The sequence below is a fragment of the Rhinolophus sinicus genome, linkage group LG13 (assembly GCF_036562045.2).
Source record: "Rhinolophus sinicus isolate RSC01 linkage group LG13, ASM3656204v1, whole genome shotgun sequence".
In the NCBI taxonomy this organism is placed as follows: Eukaryota; Metazoa; Chordata; class Mammalia; order Chiroptera; family Rhinolophidae; genus Rhinolophus; species Rhinolophus sinicus.
Window position 1 is genome coordinate 50971309 of NC_133762.1, and position 13069 is coordinate 50984377.

The 13069-nt window shown below is 34.0% G+C and overlaps 1 protein-coding gene across 4 annotated transcripts in view; it reads left to right on the top strand.

Annotated features, from left to right (window-relative positions):
• Positions 1-13069, top strand: part of MACROD2 (mono-ADP ribosylhydrolase 2) — a 2106080-nt gene that overhangs the window by 45391 nt on the left and 2047620 nt on the right. The gene's annotated exons all lie outside the window — the stretch shown is intronic.

Sequence of the window (13069 nt, forward strand, 5' to 3'; positions counted from 1 at the left end):
CTAGCCTCATCTCTTCACTGTCCTTTCTCTATATGGGATTGTCCAAAGTACTTCTTGTACTTTATTGTAATTGGCTGTTTACTTTTCTGTCTCCACCACTACATTCAAAGCTTATCTAGGGTCCATGAGTTGCCTTATTTTTCATTATATCCCCTATGCGAGGCATTACACTTGGATTGCATGTCCTTATTAAATATTGGCAGAAAGACTTAATCCTGGTAGGTCCTGAGAGATTGGAAAAGTATAAAATACATACTGAAAAATTATTCTCTACCTTGGGTTTCTAAAGAACTTTTGTAAGCTGTTTTTTATTGGCCTTTGTCTTTATTTCACCTAGCATGATGCTTGGCAATAAATAAGTGCTCAGTAAATGTTGAATTAATCGATCAACTTGAAATCAAAATTTGAGTCTCAATATGAATGACACAGTGGATATGGGACATAGTTGTTTTGGTAGAGATGTCATCAGTTTTCATGTCCCATTTCTGCTATAATTGAGAAAAAAGAAATTCTATACTGCACGTCTGAGCCTGCAATCTATTTTATAAACATTTATCTGAGTTCTTTTTTGTTGTTCTTTTCTATGTGCGTTTCCTCACTAAAATTCCATTTTGGTTCCCTTCCCTTAGCCAGTACAAAGGTGGCTTATGGATACTTCTCTCTGTGAAATGACTTGGTTTTATTAGACATTGATCAGTTAAGGAGATCCGAAAAAGAAAAGGTGAATCACTGAAAAGAGAAAAGAAGCTTCTCTTCCCTTCTGTGTATAAAAGACATTATTCTTTAATAGCCAGATAAAATTGAAATTAGCTGATTTACAAAATTGCCAATTAGATGTCATACTTAATTGTAGGTCCTGTGTCTAGGCTGGGTATTAGATATAATTTAGATTGAAGTAGTCTCTGGGGTTCGATCATTAAAAAACTTGAAAAGTCATTTATTAACCACTGGTTGTAGATGTCTTTTCTGTTACACTTGGTACTAATTTTTAGTATCACGAAATATAAGATTTACTTTGTCCCTCATTTAATGGGAAAGTGGCAGATAAGGAAGTGGAAGAGGGAGTCAGGGATCATTTAATGAAAGGTCTGATAGACCAGTGCCTTTTCATGATGTGCAAACTAGTATACATATGAATTCCCTGTTAAAATACAGATTCTGATTCAGTTAAGTGAGGGGTAGGACCCTATCTATATTAAATATATTATCTGTATTTAATAGGTGGGTTGATGCTCCCAAGTGATGCTGATGCTGATGCTGCTGGTCTAACCACACTTTGAACAGCAAGATTATAGTCTGTTTTGACGAGTTTAGCCTTTATTCTGAGGGGCTGGAAGGAGTTACATGATCAAACTTTAAGAAAATCTTGCTTACATAGGCATAGAAGAGGAGGCATGGTGATAATTAGGCTTGACGAAGAAAAATAATTGTGTGATACTGAAGAGGAGGAGGAGGAAATGGAGGCAAGAAATGTGCAGAATGTAGAATAGAAAGTTCTTGGTTATTAATCGGGTGTGGAAGGGATTTGTTGAGGGGGAGGTAGTTTGGTATGTTCCTAGGTTTGGAAATTGGCTAACTGGCAGGTGATGTTTACTGAGGGAGGAGAAACAGGTGGATCTTCTTGTGCCTGGAGGGGGTGGGTGCAATAAGAAAATAGATATCTGCCAGGCAGTCCCAAATGACTAAATCATCCTGCCTGGAAAGTACATACACACATTGGGAACTCGTTAAATAAGCTTATTTCAGCATTTATTGAGAGCTTGCTGATTGCCAAGTTCCCTGCTAATAATGCTTAGCACACTAGAAGGGGTGAAGTGGGATGTCTTTCCCAAAGGATCTCACTATTGAGTGGGGGAGATAGAACCAAATGAGTAATTGCAATCTAGCGGATCCACACAACAATGAAGAATACTGTGGAAACTTAGAATAGCTGACAATTCAACAAGAAGGGTGAAGAGGAATGCCACAAGCAGGTGGATAGGAGAGTGAAAGGTACGATGTACATCCCAGACACAATGGGAAGTTACCTTTTGAGTGCAAGTTGTAGATCATTTGCTATAGCAACAGCTCCAAGTGGAAAGCTGGATGGTAGAAGAGGCTGTAGAGATGAGCAGGGGTCTGATTATAAGAAGTCTTCTTGGCCATGTAACCCCTTAACCTGTACATAATGAGGGGATGGCCACTTGAAATGGTTAGTTTTGCACCTTGCATTTTAGAGGGAACATTCTAATATCAGTGTGAAGGATGAATTGGAGAGAGGTAAAATGTGGGACTTGAATCCCAGGTAGACAGTCTAAGGTAGTGACCTAATTCTGCAAAATTAAGCCCCAAACTCAAATTCCTTAAAGGGTCAGGCAGACAAGATGAATATGGGAAGTGGCAGTGGTGGAAGGCTTAGAGAGGGGCAGGTTCTATGGTGAAAGGAAATGTAGCAGGTATTCCCTTCTGCTTACCAAGGAATCTACTTTAAAAAATTTAAATACCATTATGCTACAAAATAAAACACCCTTAAAATTGTTGTTTCTGATTAAAACCAAGGCGATTGCAATGGTGACAGAAATGAAAAATTATTTGGGAAGTAGAATTTCTGTCTTGAGAGATTGAATGGTTGTATTACCCACTAATGGCATGGGGATAAAGGAGGAATCACACTTTTGCTGAAAAATGAGGAGTTAGGTTTGGACATGTTGTATATGAGATGCTTGCGTAATGTCCAAGTCAGGATAGCTAGTGTACCATTGTCAGAGCTGGGCTGGAGAATGAGATTTGGAAAGCCCTCCATATGGTAGAGTGAAGATTCTCTAAGGGAAAACGTAATGGGGAAAGAGGAGTGAGGATGGAAACCCAAGGTCTAAGCTTTGACAATAGCCAGTGAGGGGACCAACAGAGTACTGTTCATGGTAAAAGTGAGTCTGGTGATTTGGCTATGCTAGAGACAAGGGATCAGTAAAAGGTTGTTCAGTTGTGACAGTTGCCAGAGAGAGAGGTGAGGGGGAAAAAAAAAAAAATTCGCCCTTCAGATTTGTTACAACGGCCACTGACAAATTTGTCCAGAACAATTTCAGTGAGTCCACAACCTAGAAAACTGAATTATGGAGTGACTGCGAGGTGAGAAAGCCCAGACAGTTGTTTTCCTTCTTAAGAAAACTTGCTCTGCTTTTGCTATTTAGTGAAGGCACTTTCTTAGAGCTTAAGTTCATGACTTGAGTGATCTAACTTACAGGCTTCCTATCTGAAAATAGTTCTATATGAAATAAATTTATTAATACAAATATGCTGACAAAAGTCCTAAGAATATAAAGGTAAATGTGATCATTTTTAAACTGAAAAGCTGCTGTAAGAAAGCTAATTTAGAAAATAAGTTTTTATATTTGTAGGCTTATTCATCTGTCCTCATTAATGTTATATAGCAATCTTTATGAAACTCCAAGTAAATATTTTCTACACATTTCCAGTTAAAAAAAAATCTATGCATTCATTTTTTGTCTTAAACATGATTTGAGCATTCTAAAAATTATTTGGCTTCAGGAAGACATTTCCTTTTTAGTACTTAAAAATGGGCTTAAATATTGAAGTACTTTAAAAGTTTTATCCTAGACCTTTTCTTTCTTTTGACTTTAGTTATTCATAGTCTTTGCAATGCCACCCTCTAGTGATAGATTCCCAAAATGCATTAACTAACTTGCTGAAAAGTCTGTCCCATTTCCTCCACTCTGTGAGTCCTTTGCCACAGCATGTATTGCTTGGTGTACTCTTTTACTGCATGTCAGTTGAGTTGTGTCCAGTTAGACTTCTTATTCTCCTTTAATGGCATTAGGGAAAGATCAGGAGCTTTAGAGCCACAAAATTTTGGTTTGAGTCCTTATACCTCCATTTATCAGACTGCACGTAGAGCAAGTTAGTTATCTGTCCAGTTCTTCTGGGAAGTGAATGAAAATGTCTTTTTATGGCACCTGACACAGTAAAGAGTAGACATTCGATATGTGCCAGCTCACTCTTTCACCCTCTTCTCCCCATCCTCGTTAAGCAGGCTTCGGGTCTGTTCCGTTTTTCTACCCCTCTAAATTCTCTTGTTCTAAAGCATCTTACTATGTTGTAATTGCCTATATACTTGTCCATGTTACGTAACTTCTAGAGGCCAGGGATCATGTTTGGCTTGTGCATATTTGTATTTAGTATTTAGCACGACTCCAGTACCTACAGGATCCTCAAATATTAGATATTTGTTGAATGACTGAATTATGATTGAATAAATGAAAACCACTTAATAGGAATCCTGGTGTGTGTTAGAGAAGTTTCTCTGGTATTGTGCAGAATGCAAATGGTTAATACATGGTATAATGTGATTTTAGCCATAGCCTCTTATAGAGGTATTTATTTGATAATTTTTTTCAATTCTTTCTGTAGTTATTGGCCTTTTTAGGTTTCTGATAATATGATAATTTGTTTTCCTTAAAAGTTGTCAACATCTAGTTTACAAAATTTATTAGCAAATAGTTGTACATAGAATTTTCTTATAACATTTGATGTCTTCCATATCTGATAAAGTCCTTTTATCATTACCAATTTTACGCCTTGTATTTTCTTAAATATTTAGATTGGAGGTATGTATATTTTATTGGTATTTTTGAAACACTGGGATTATTTTGAACTTTTCTGTTTAAAAAATGCATAATTTTATCTATATTTTCTCTTCTAAGTTTTTATTTGTAATGATTTAGTGCTCCTATTTATTTTTTATCTTTTTGTGGAAGCTTTTGTTACGATAAATTTGCTTCTAATGATATCTTTGACAAAGTCCCATAGGGTTTGATATATACTGGTTTTGTTATTTTTTAAGCTTTTAATAAATGCAGCTGTGATTTCTTCCTTGACCTGTTATTTAGGTGGATATTTTTAAATTATTAAGTGTGTGTTTAAAATACAGTTGTTAATTTTTAGCATTATTATCATTAGAGAATAAGGCACATGCAATTTCTATTTTTTGAGATTTTTTTCTTGTGATACATGTAAGATCAATATTTAAAATATACCCTAATCATTGAGAATGAAGGTGAGTCCTCTGTAGGGTTTGTAATTGTATATATTTATTAGCCTTGTTACATATGTTTAAATCCCTTCTATATTTTGACTGCTTCAACTGTCATATATTTATGAGAAGTATGTTAAAGTTTTGCATTACTTTTGTATGTTTGTCATTTTTCTCGTTTCCAGTATGTTTCAATGCTGTTGTTTTATGCCTAAAAGTTTGTGATTGATACCTTCATAGTGGATTTTACTTTTCATCAATTAAAAATAATATTTTCAATAAATATTTCTGGTCATTTGGATACCCTAATGGGAAAAAAATGAAACTTGACCTCTGCTTCCCACTATGCACATTAGCTTGAAGATCTAAGTGTGAAAAGTAAAATAATGAAGCCTCTAAAGGTCAATGTAAGAAAATATCTTCATTAAGGTAGGAAGATATGAAAATATTTCTTAAATAAGACACAAAACTTAGTAACATAAAGGGAAGGATTGATAAGCTGGATCAAGTTAAGATAAGCTGGACAAGTTCAGTTGGAAAAGTTAAGAGCTTTTGTCATCAGAAGACACCAATAAAAGAGATAAAAAGTAAACCAAAGAATGAGAGGATATACTTAAAACATATACCCGAAAAAGGGCTTGTATCCATATTTGTACAGAAATTCTATAAATCAATATGAAAAAGAGACCCTGGAAGAAAAAGGGGAAGAGACTTGAACAGGCATTTCACAAAAGAGGAAACTCAGATGGCTAATAATTATGTGAAAAACTGCTCAACTTACTCACCAGGGAAATACTAATTAAAACCATAATGAGATACTATTACAATACTGGAATAGCTGAAATTAAAACGATTGACAATACCAAGTTCAGAATGTAGATAGTAAAGAAACTCACTGTTGCTGGGAGTATAAATTGGGAAAATCACTTTTGTAAATTCTGGCATCATCTACTAAAGCTCCATGTACACAGGTATATATAAGTATATGGATACCTATATAGTCCAGCAATTTCCATAGGAATTTTGGCAGCTATCCTCTAAAAGACAAGTAGTCACGTGCAGTGCAGCATTATTTCTGTTAGCCAAAACCTGGAAGCAAAATGTTCAGCAGCAATAAAATGGATAAACAAATTGAATATTCAATCCAATATTATATGGTAACGAGTAGAACAATGAAAATGCACAATTTACAGTGTCATGCAACAACAAAGATAAATTACACAATACTGTTCACTGAAAGGAACCAGGCGTAAAGGAATACATATTGTATATGATTCCATGTATATAAAATTCAAAGCAGGCAAAACCTAAGGATTAGAACCCCAGGATAGTGGTAACTTTTGTGGAGGAGGAAGGATAGAGATTGGGAAGTGGTACCTTACTACGTGGACTTCTAGGTGTTAATAGTAACGTTCTATTTCTTGATGTGTGGTGTATACAGGAGTACACTGACTTTTGGAATAATTTAATGAGGTGTATAATTTATGATTTGTGAGCTCTTATGCATGTATGTTATACTTTGATAAAAATGTTCAAATTACAGAAAACTAAAGATGTTGCTTTAGTGTGAAGATACTAAAATAATATTAGAAATTCAATACAAGTTAACCACAATTTTGTCACCTATTGAAAATTTCAATAAGTGACATTCTCTGCCAGTCATTTGCCTGTATATTCCCATATCCAATCCCAACTCTTCTCTCTCCTGCTCTATATTGCAGGACACATTAAAAACAAAACAAAACTTTTTTCATGAATTCTATTCTGATTTTGTTTTTAATTTCATTTGCCAGTTATGTCTTTTTTTAAATTATTTTTTCCTATAGAATTTTCACCCATTTTGAGAGTCTTTGTCTTTTACAAAGGAATTTTAATTCATTTTTCATTCATAATCATAAATGATTTTAATTTAATATTTTATGCTTTATTGCTATTGGTATGCAGACTACGTGTAGGAGATTAAACTAAATTTTTAAGTCTGCTGAAAATTATCTTTAAATTTCCTGAATATTTGAATCTATATTTTTCTAATTATCAGTATCAAGAATAAACAAAACAATTTCACTTCCCTCATCTGCTTTCTCTCATTGTTTTATTGATGTAGTTTATTCAGATTGAATTTTATTTTCAAATTTATTTTTGCATTTTAATCTCAGGAGTTAATCATGAGACTTAAACTCTGTTTTATAATGTATTTACAATCATTAGTTTATTAACTCAAAAATTTATTGAGCACCTACTAAGCACCAGACACATCATATAAATAAAAAAGATAGATGGGGCCCCTGATCTCATCAAGCTTTATATTCTTTAAGGCAGATGGTCAAAAAAGTAAGTAAATAAGATAATTTTATATTTTGAAGGGTAGTATGAAGGGAATAAACGGCAAATGATAGAGAATGACTAACTGCAGTTGGGAATGATGCCAAGTCAGATAAATTGGTCAGAGAAGGGCTTACGGAAGCAGTGACATTTAGGCTGAGACTTGAAGAACAAGAAAGGACATAGAGCTGGAGGAAGAGCAGTCCAGGCTGAGGGTAACCGATGCCTTTATATTTTGAAGAACTTTTATTCAACATTACTTATTGTACCTTATCAGGTATTGTACTAGGTATTTAAAATGTAGTCACAAACAAAGTTTTTGCTTTCAAAGCGCTTACATTTTACCCAGAACAGACAAATGGATCAATAAAAATTTCAGACTGTGGTAAGTGCTATGAAGAAGATAAAATGGGTAAGATGCTGAATGAGGAGAGGGGACCATGGAAAGTTTTTCTAAGGAGGTGATATTTGAATTAATAACTCAATAATAAAAAAATCCAGGCATTTGAAAATCTAGGGGAAGAGCATCTAGGGCAGGGTTTCAGGTGGGTTGGAGCAGTTACTGAGGTTGAGTTGTGTAGGACCTTACATGTTATGGTAAGGAACTTACACTTTATTCTGAGTTTAGTGGGAAACTATAGATTCAATTGCTGTTTCAAAAAGATCCCCAAGTACAGGGCCTTAAACAAAAAAGATGTTACTGATGTAATAACTTAGTCCAGAGATGGTAGCTGATTCTGTTCCACAAAGTTGTCTAACAACCATGGTTCCTTCTGTCTTGGTCTCTAACCATCTGCTAAAGTGTTATCCTTGTTTATGTGGTCCAAGCCACATTACCACCTACAAGTCCATGTCTCTAACTTTGCAAAAGGAATAAAGGACTGGTAAATTTTTTTTAAGTGTAGCTTCCACTTACATTTTATTAGTCATCACTTAGTCATATGGCCAAACTTAGTAACCTGGAACTTTAAATGTATAAGTCCCTAGCTGGTTGGCCTTGTACCCTGTTAAAACTTGTGTATATGTATGGATTATTACTAAACAGAAGAAATGAATAGTAGATACTGGGGGCCAATTAGTAATTTCTGTCACAAAGCCATTGAAGTGTTTGCAACAAGGGAGTGAACATTCATTTTTTAAGATTATTCTGGTTGTTGAGCGTATATTATGTGAGGTGGGGAGGATAACAAATGAAAATGGGGACCAGTTAAAGTGAGAGGTTGATGATGACCTGGACCAGGTAGAGGCAGTGAACGTGGAGAGAAGTAGGTTGATTTGAGATAAATTTTAGAAGTAGAATGATTTGCTGCTGAAGGCTAGATCCTGTGTTTCTCCGAAAATAACACCTAGCTGGACAATCAGCTCTAATGCGTCTTTTGGAGCAAACATTAATATAAGACCTGGTATATTATATTATATTATATTATATTATATTATATTATATTATATTATATTATATTATATTATATTACATTATATTACATTATATTACATTATATTACATTACATTACATTACATTATATTATATTATGTTATATTATAGACTCAGTATTATATAAGACACAATCTATATTATATATTATGTTACATTATATTATATTATATTATATTATATTATATTATATTATATTATATTATATTATATTATATTATATCATATTATTATATATTATATATTATATTGTATTAAAAGACCCGGTCTTATTTTATTATAAGTAGAATAGTAAAATAAGACCGGGTCTTTTGCTCCAAAAGATGCATTAGAACTGATTGTGCGGCTAGATCTCATTTTCGGGAAACATGGTGTCAGGGGACATGTGGGCCGGAGATAATCAGTTTGGGAGCCATTATTCCTAAAGGAATAACCAACTCAAAAGTTAGAAGAGAAGCATATAGGGAGCTTCATATATGTTGGTGGTGTTTTAATTTTTAATCTGGGTGGTTTGTACTTGGATGTTCATTTAAAAAATTTGCTTTTCTTTGAAAAGTTTGTATTAATATATTATCTCTTATATGCTTTACTTTAAATTTTTATTTAAGAATAACTCCTGAACAGTGAAAGAAGAGTGAACATGAAATAAAAATGTGCAGAAAGTGAGTATGGACAACACAGAGAAATTTTCTGTGATGCATATCTGAGAAAGAATGAAATTAATGATTGAAGATCTTGATAAAATAAAATTAAGAGACACATCAGATTGAGATGCTAGGGATTAGAATTTTGGAAGTGGTACATAGTGGGAATGGATGAGTGACATGAGGTAGAGTAGAAGATTGTTAGAGGTGAGAAGGCCAAGGAACCAAAAGGTCAAGTGAATGTTGGTGTTACTGGAAATGATGACAGGAGTGGAATGGAAAGAGCACATTGAGCTAGGAGACAGCTCTGCAGTGACTGGGAGGGTAGAGGAGGACTCCGATGAAGAAAAGAAAGTATAGTCATTCTCAGGTGGAGTTGACAGAAGAGAAATGGTTTGGGTGTGGGAGTGAGGAGCATTTACTCCTCCTAGCCTTGAGGAACTTGGGGTTAGAGTTAAAATGAAAGCAAAAACACCCCTCAATTTGCAATGAATTGATATTCTTAGAGGACAGATAAGTTTCAGTGAAGTCCAGAGAGTCAAGAAAACTTTCAGCAACAAGGTTAAGGACGTAGTTGAGATTTTCAATCTCTGAGCAGGAGCTCCAGAAAGCATGCGTCCTGGGAATACTTGAGGCTTGCATTGGAGGATGGGAGGAAGTGTAATCATCCATGTACTCAGGAGAATGGGCGTATTTTTCCTTAAATGGTTTCAGTACCTACTACCAGTCCATTTATACCACGGTGTGCTTCCTCTTGGTTACTGTGACTTATTTATAGACTGGCTTTACCATTTCTTTTCATAGTGTTTTGAGATGTATCTAGGGGTTGTATACCTGTTTGAACCTTTGTATATTTCAGCCAGCTAATGAATTCATTGTGCATAGTCTTTGTCCTTAAAAATTCAATAACCATTGTTTCCCTGATTCTAACATTTAAATTGCTTGACAGATATTTTTAAATATTCAAGATTTACATTCTTACTTAGGTGCCTGGTATCTTAATAATATAACCATGAAAATATCATTTGGCAATCCTTATAAATAAATAAAACATGACTAAATAGAAAGGGGAAATTGTGTATTTTATATGCATCATTTACCTTAATGATATCCCATTGCTTGTTTCAGTTCATTATATATATATGTACACCATGGAAGTATGAATATCATGCCCTCTCCCTCTGAAAAAAGGTTTTTAAAAAATGTTTCCTTTGAATTATACTTCGAGATATTTTTGTATGTAGGTACACTATTGATTGCATGGTTTAGAAGATTCCAGTGAAAGAAGTTAGACGTAAAGTCTGCTGCTAAAAATTCTTTCCATTTCAATTTGTTGTTAGGTATTTGAGTCAGTTTTTTAAAGTTCTTTTTTTTTTAATTGCATGTAAATGTATGAAAAGATTTAAAAGTAATCTATATGTTGTCAAGATAACCTAAGGAATAATACATTTTTTTAAGTTTGAATTTTGTTATATGCTTTTTTTTCCTTCCGGAATGACACTTTAGTACAGGTTGGTGATTGTACAAATGTGTATCTGATTTTGCATATCAGTACTGAAAGTATGATTGAAGGAAAAGGTGGAGAGGGGGCAGACTCAGAGTTTCAGGGTGTTTATTGTCCTTAAATAGTCTAGAATTGCAGATTTCATAATTTTCCTTAAATTCTTCAGATTTATGACCTAAAAAAATAATGATCATGTGTACAGTTATGGAATTTATCATTACTAGCATCTGAAGCATAACTAGGAGTTATATATCCTTCCAGGTTTGTGACCATGTGAAGCTCAGGAACACACTGAGTCAGTAAGCTAATAGCTTTTTCTTTCTATGAATGTTACACATAGGTTTTAAAAGTCTGTTGGGCTTCCAATGTTATTTTTAAAATTATGTCAGTGATTTTATATATAAAATAATCATTTAGAGCAGTGGTCCTCCAACTTTAATGTGTTTAAGGATCACCTTAAAGCTTGCTAAAAAGATGTCTGCAGCCCTATTCCCAGAGATTTTGCCTTGTTCTGTGGAACACACTTGGTGAAACTACCTTGAAGATTAAAGAATAAAAAAATAGAAGCTTTGGAAGTTAGTGATTTGTGAAGCAGGAAATTAAAATTCATATCTAAATCATTACCATTTTTGCATAGAAACTTACATTAGTTTAACATAAATAAGCCTTTCTGTTACTGTTCACTAGAATACTTAAAGTGATTAGCCTTGCTTTTGAAAATATTCTTTGTATCAGTTTCTTTTTTTATTCCTTCCTTTTCTGCCATTTTCCTTCCCTCCAGTCTTCCTTTCCTTCTTTTAATAAATATTTGAGTGTCTACTGTGTGTTAGTCATTTTGATAGGAATATGGAAGGACTCAGGTATGCAAAAGATATGCATCTAGCCTTGACCTTCTCATTTCAGAGACAGAATCATAAAATAAGTGATTAGTATATAATATATTGAAAGACAAAGTCATTCAGAGTAGTGGAGAAGAATGCGCAAAACGTGACATTTATACTAGCTCTTAGCAGGTGAGTAGGAGTTTGTCAAGGGGATGAAAGTGAATGGCATTTGGGTTAGTGAGAACAATGTTTGCAAAGACGTGGAAGCATTAAAGAGGCTGGTTTGATGACAGCAGAGTGATGGTTGAGTTGTGGAAAAGAGGTTGATAAGAGATTAGGGCAAGGGACATTATCTTTTGATTTAATTTATTTTAATGTTTAACCTAATACACCAGGGCAGTTGTGGTGAGAGTCAAGAGAAAACACATTTGGCATATTTCAAGAGTAGAATTGGTAGGATTTACAGACTAGTTGGACATGTGTTAGGAGAGTTAAAATTGAACTAAAGTTAGAGGTCTTAGGATGACTAACTGGAAGAGTTAATGATAATGTAGAATCTAAGACATCTCACTTCACAATTGTCAGTCATGCTGGGATTAACAGGGAATTTCTAATCCAATGACTTCTTTTTAGGCCTTATCTTTGTTTCTTTTTTTCAGTTTTATTGAGGTATTATTGACAAATTTTTAAGACATTTAAAGTGTACAACATGATGATTTAGCATAGATATACATTGTGAAAGGATTCCTTCCCTTGCCTTATCCTTTTTGAAGTCATCTCAGTATATGATCACTCACTCTCTCTTCTTTCACAGTCTATAGCCATGTGTGTTTGTGATTTTCCCTCACCCCTATATAAATAAAGCAGTGTGATCTTGCAGTGCACATCAAAAACCTGTGTATGACTTGGTAATTCTGTTTTAGGAGTTGAAAATAAAGATGTCAGAGATCAATTCAAAGATTAATATATAAATAAAAGTCTTTATATTATATTATTTTTAACAATAAAAAATGAGGAATGATGTAAATGCTCTCTAAAAGGGATTGATTAGATAAATTATGGCATATCTTTGTTGGATGGGTAAGTTAAGGAAAGGTTGGGTTGTAACAAAGTACTAGCGATGATTTCATGGTTTAATGAATACTATACTTATTTATTTCTTATTTACAGGAGAATGTTTCAAGTCAGCTGGAAGTTCTACTCCATGTGGTCATTCAGGGACACAGATTCTTTCCATCTTATTTCTCTACCATCTCATGGGGCATTAATGGTCTGAGCTTGGTTGTAGGCAATCCATATTCTTGCTTTATTGA